Raw genomic sequence first — 6,132 nt, forward strand, 5'->3', positions numbered from 1 at the left:
AGTCCTCTGGAAAGACCCATTAACTGGAACCTGGAATGGGCCAGATCCAGTGCTTATCTGGGGAAGAGGTTCTGTCTGCATATATTCCCAAACCACAGATGCCGCATGCTGGCTGCCAGAGAGATTGATTAAACAAATAGACAACAATAACAAATCCAGGGAGAAGTAAACCCCCTGAGAAGCATATTTTTTCTTCACAGGAAACATGAAGATGCTTTTCAATTGCCTTCAAACTGGAACAGATCAACCAGCAAACCTGACTTGGGAAGTCCTCAATGTGGAAGGAGACATCACCACCCGTACCTCCAGGGTGGCTCTATTGGACTCTTAGTTCCCCAGCTTATGATTTAGTGGAGAACATTGTTTAGACCCAGGAGAAAACCCACTACCATGGTTACTATAGTTGGTTTTTAGGTTTGAGATTGACTGAAGCAGGAACAAGGATTTCCTTACTTGTTTTGTTAAGATCAAAACTATGATCAGTTTTGTATTTCTATAGATTTAGATTCTGATATAAGACATTTATAAACAGAATAGAAGAGAGTTATGTGTTGCCCTTAAAAAAGAGTGTTGCTGTTATACTGACTATTCAGGCATTGTTAAGTCTCTTGTCTCTCGGGTCCACGCTGTTCAACAAACTGATGGCTTTTGTATACTATTCAAATGAAACCTATACAGGTCCGTTATTATAGGCTGGAAGTAGGGGATTGTAAAACCTCTGTCATCAAGACTAACGAGGATTATCCCCTAACTTACACGCTAAGCTGGATAGTCAATGACAGGTAAGAGAACACTTCAAGACCCTTACCCCTAAAAAGGGAGGCCTCACCATCCTAAGACATCCTAAGACTTCTTGTCTTTTTATTTTGGGACACCACATCTCCAAAACAAAACAAAAGATTTTTAATAAAACAAAAGATGCATGTGGAGTGTTTGAATAAATATTTTTTTAAAAAAATTGAAGCTGAGTAGTTGTGCATGCATTTAATTGCAGTATTTAGGAGGCAGAGCCAGGTGGAGTTTACTATGTAAACTCAGAGATCTAACTGCCTTTGCCTCTTCCTGAGTGCTGGGATTAAAGGTGTGTACCACCATGTCTGGCTCACCAGACAGGGTCTTATATAGCCTAGGCACATATCGAGCTCCAGGATATCCAGGACCACATAGACTCTGTCTCTAAAACAAATCAAAATTTGAAAACCAGATATGCTGGCTCACATCTGTAATCCCAGCATTTGGGAAGTTAAGGCAGGAGGATTACTGTTACTTTGAGATCAGACTTAGCTAATAGCAAGTTTCCAGAAACCCTGGGCTACAATATGACTCCTTGTCTGAAAGGAAAACAGAAGAAAGACAAGTCTGTGTGTGTGTGTGTGTGTGTGTGTGTGTGTGTGTGTGTGTGTGTGTGAGCGTGTGTGTGTCTGTGTGTGTGTGTGTGTGTGTGTCTGGAGAGATAACTCAGCACTTAAGAGTGAGACCTTGCAGAGAACCTAGGTTCAGTTCCCAGCTCCAATTTCAGTTTCTGGGAAGCCACCACCCTCTTCTGGACTTTATGGATAACAGGCAGGTACATACATGCATGCAAAACACTTACAAAATAAAAATAAATATAAAAGCAATGTATAAAATAATGAAATATTTTCCCTAGACATGTAAGACTGTGGGTATCTATGGGAATGTTACATATTGTAAGGAGGCATGGACCGACACCTGTGATTCAGGCGGTGGTCTCTACCCTCCTTTAGACATCTGTCAGAATCTGCATACATGCTTAGTAGGCACGACTGGGGCGGCTGGTGGCATCTTACAGACAGAGGCTGAACATACGGCTATCAACTGCCGTCCTTTGGGGACAGCAAAGGAATGCCTCTGAATGTTAATGGCACTCAAATGAGACACTCTGGACTGTATTTTCTTTCTTTTTCTAAAAAAAATTTCATTTATGTGTTTGTTTATATACAACATGCATGTGGGTACCCGCTGAGGCCGGAAGATGTTTGATCCCTTGGAACTGGAACATTAGCCATCTTGAGTTGCTCACTGTGGGTGTTGAAACCACTGGGCCATCTCTCTAGCCTGTAGACTATATTTTCTATATTTCTAATAGTTTATGAGTCCACATTGGTTTCAAAAAGAAATCTCTTGGGATGGGGCCAGCAAGATGGCTCAGCAGGTAGAGGTGCTTGCTGCCAAGATTAATGACCTGAGTTCAATCCCTGGGATATACAGAGTGGAAGGAGAGAACTAATTCCACATTGTCCCCGACATACATGCCATGATGTGCATGCATCCACACACATACACTAAATAAATAACATTTTCTAAATCTCTTGGGGGCACATAGCAAAGGCTACCGGACATTGAACCAATGAATGGAGAAGAGAGGAAGCAAGTTAAGGAAGAAAGAAATTGGGAGCTGGAATCAGGATGCAGATACACTAAGGCCGGTTCAGTCTTTCATTAACTGTCCTGAAACCTTTGCTAGGGCCTGGCATGGTGGTGCAGGCCTTTACTCCCAAGAGACAGATAAATTTCTTGAGTTCATGGCCAGCCTGGTCTATAGAGAGAGTTTCAGGACAGTCAGGGATCTGCAGAGAAGCCCTGTCTTGAAATAAAATAAAATAAAATATAATATAAAATAAGCTGGAGAATAGTAGATAATGATACTGAACATCCTTTTTTGGCTTTTGTATGTATATGCATGGGTTTGCATATGAACACACACGTGTGTATTATGGCATGCACGCAGGCAAACACACATATTCATATCCCAGGAGAATTTTCCAAGGAACTTTACAAACTGACTGCTTAAATCCCAAATGAAAATAACAAAGATCCAAGAATAGCCAACAACTTTCTGAAGAATGAACAACACAGACCAAGAGGTATAACAGGCATCTCCCTAGTGTATCAGATCTCAGTCCAAAGTTACGGCATCCAGATGAGAAAGTATTAACATAGGGTAAACAGAGACCAAAGAAACCGAATAGTCAACTCAGAAGCAGACCCAACCCAGGCTTGAGCTGAAGTGGGATCCAAGTGTTCTGAGGACCTACTAAGCAAAGGGCACTGTGGCATGTGCAGGTGTGTGTGTGTGTGTGTGTGTATGTGTGTGTGTAGATATTTGTGTGACCTTGTGCAGTGGGCTCATTTGCAGTGAATATCTAGAGGCTCTTTTATGTGGCAAGGGGATGCCTACCAGTGCAGTTATACACACTATATGTTTAAAGATGTGTGTTTCATCCATCAAAAGATCCACAGAAATGTTGTTTCAGTTGGTGACAGTCTGTGTGTTGCAGAGTGTTATGTGCAGTGAGTGGTCATAGGTTCTATCTGTGGATGACAAGGGTATGCTGTGTGTATGTCAATATGTAGCAGGGATATTATGGGGTCTTTTAAAAAGATTTTTCAAAAAAAATTTACTTATTTTTTTTAAATATTATTTATTTAATGTATATGAGTACACTGTAGCTGTCTTCAGACATACCAGAAGAGGGCATTGGATCCCATTACAGATGGTTGTGAGCCACCATGTGGTTGCTGGGAATTGAACTCAGGACCTCTGGAAGAGCAGTCAGTGCTCTTAACCACTGAGCCATCTCTCCAGCCCAAAATTTACTTATTTTAAATCATATGTTTTGTGTACATGTCCTGTGTTCAGGTACAGCGGTGTCTGACCCCCTGAAGTTCGAGTTACAAATGGTTTTGAGCCACCTGATTAAAACTGAACTCAGGTCCTCTGCAAGAACAGCACATGTTCTTAAGGGCTGAGCCATCTCTCCAGTCCAAGATTTTGTTTTGTTTTATTTTTTTAAATTATGTGCTTAGGTATGTATGTGCTCTGTGCGTATGTGTGTCTATACACTTGAGTGCACAAACCCTCAAAGGCCAGAAGAGGACATCAGATCCCCTGGAAGTGGAGCTGAAAGCACATGACATGGGTGCTGGAAACTGAACTCAGGTCCTCACCCCACCCACCTCAGGTCCTCTTCAAATTTGCCCCCAACCACTGAGCCATCCTTCTCTCCAGTCCTGGTTTTGTTTAGAGGGCTGTTTTTGGTTTTGTTTGTTTGGTTGGTTGGTTTTTCGAGACAGGGTTTCTCTGTGTAGCCCTGGCTGTCCTGGAACTCACTCTGTAGACCAGGCTGGCCTCGAACTCAGAAATCCGCCTGCCTCTGCCTCCCAAGTGCTGGGATTAAAGGCATGCGCCACCACTGCCCACCACTGCCCGGCTGTTTTTGTTTTTTAAATAGGGTTTCTCAGAGCTCAGGACCTCCTAATTGCTATCCAGCTGAGGATCACCTTGACCTCCTGACCCTCCTGCCTCCCTTGACTACAGGCTTGGGCCCCCACACGTGCTGTTTTGTATGATGTGTGTGAAAGTTGTGTTTGCTCCTGTGTAAAGATCTGAGGACTGAGATGTGGTGTGTGTGTGTGTGTGTGTGTGTGTGTGTGTGTGTGTGTGTGTGTGTGTGTGTGTTTAAGTTAGACAAAGCTTAGCTCTAAAGACCCACACAAAGCCCGAGTGGTTCTTTAGGTCAGCTAGACAAACAGCTACACCTGAATCCCACTCGGGCCACCCACTTCTTACCTGAGCAGTAGTGAAGACGCGGGTCCAAGAGGTGACTGAGCTGCAGAGGACGGACTGCTGAGAGCTTGTTTCTTTGAGAGCATGTTTCCCTGGTTTCTCGGAGCTCAGGAGCAGGGGGAAGTGAGGGAGGAGTAAGCAGGAATCAGGCCCAGACCCAAGTGTGTGATTCACTTGGTTCTGCCCTCCCAGCAGTGCTGACAGTAGAATGAATAATTAGGAGAAGCTTGCCTGAAACCTCTGCTGAATAGTAGGGCACCTGAGGCCAGGAAGCTAACTCCTTGGGCGGAGCCCCAACGCCAAGGTTTCCCAAAAAATACTCACACCCAACCAGGACTCTACCCAGTTCAGCCAACACCTGAACATCTGAAGCCGAGCCCCTCTGGGAGGAAGGGCTGGGCGTGGGGAAGCAGGAAATGAAAGAATCAGGCTCCTTGTCTGAGGGGGAGAAGGAAGATTCCAGCATCGTCCCTAAGGAGCTCAAACTTCAACAAGACAGTCCCAAGTCCAGTAGGACTGACAGAAAAGACTCAAAGCTGATTTCAGAAGGCACAATGGCTACTTCACAAGAGGAAGTCAAGGCTTGACATCATTACTGACTCAAATACCAGGAGCCTCACTCACCCTACCTCACTGCCTCCCTCCGCTTTACCTGGACCCAGTGAGGACTCGTTAGCTGTTGGCTGTGCCATGGAAGGTGTGGGGTGGTGGCTTTAACTCAGGCAACCACACGAAAAGGAGTGGAGTAGCTAGTCTTTTAGCAGTCCTCCAGGGAGGGAGTCTTCTGCTGCCTGCTGCCGGGAGCTCCCCTTTCCCACTCTGGGGGACAAGGGGCCTGTGAAGGTACTGCCCTAGGTAGAAGTCAGACCTGGCTGTGAGACTTTAATTCAGTCAGTGCCCAAGAACCCCTCTCTCTAGCTGGATCACCACAGAGAAAGCTGTTCTAAGCAATGTTATGCACGGGGTGAGGGTCACTGCTGTTCTTCCAGGCCAGTCCATGGCCAAAATGTGGCAAGAGGGAAATAAACTATTCCTTCTAGAAAATACGATGTCCTCACTGAAACCCAAATTGCTGAAGGTGACAAGGAACTCCTGATTCTAGCTCCGTCCCCAGGCTCCAGGCAGAGTATTTCTGGTTATGACCTCACTGCCAGCCATCTGGGGTGACTTCTCCTGACCTAAACATCTTCCCCTCATGTCCTCCCCAGCTATGTCAGTCATTGTTAACTGCTCCAGATTCCTCCTCTCATTGACAAACTTAAATCTCTTTGCGAACTGGAGGTGTCCAGCCCACAGAAGCAAGGCTTATTCTGCCTGTTGTTCATTGCTGCCTTCTGTTCACTAGAGGGTATCCTCAGGTCCATTTCCCGGACAAGTGCATCTGGGGAAACCGCTTCCTGGACCTTTCACTTAGCAGTTGTAAGGTGTGGTGTCAACACAAGCTTCCTGCTATCGGGTTCATGTGTCTTCCTCAGCCTTTGCACCTCAGCTGTGAGGCATACAGGGAGGGAGTTATGTGCGTCCAGCTGCAAAACAGGGCTGGG

At 45.3% G+C, this 6,132-nt stretch overlaps 1 protein-coding gene across 1 annotated transcript in view; it reads right to left on the reverse strand.

Annotated features, from left to right (window-relative positions):
* Positions 1 to 4,737, reverse strand: part of Ptafr (platelet activating factor receptor) — a 29,995-nt gene extending 25,258 nt beyond the window's left edge. Inside the window, exon 1 of the mRNA XM_076934062.1 lies at positions 4,592 to 4,737. The gene's annotated coding sequence lies outside the window, so the exon portion shown is untranslated. The remainder of the gene's footprint in view (positions 1 to 4,591) is intronic.
* Positions 4,738 to 6,132: the final 1,395 nt, after the last annotated feature.

The sequence above is a fragment of the Arvicanthis niloticus genome, chromosome 5 (assembly GCF_011762505.2).
Source record: "Arvicanthis niloticus isolate mArvNil1 chromosome 5, mArvNil1.pat.X, whole genome shotgun sequence".
Classification (NCBI taxonomy): domain Eukaryota; kingdom Metazoa; phylum Chordata; class Mammalia; order Rodentia; family Muridae; genus Arvicanthis; species Arvicanthis niloticus.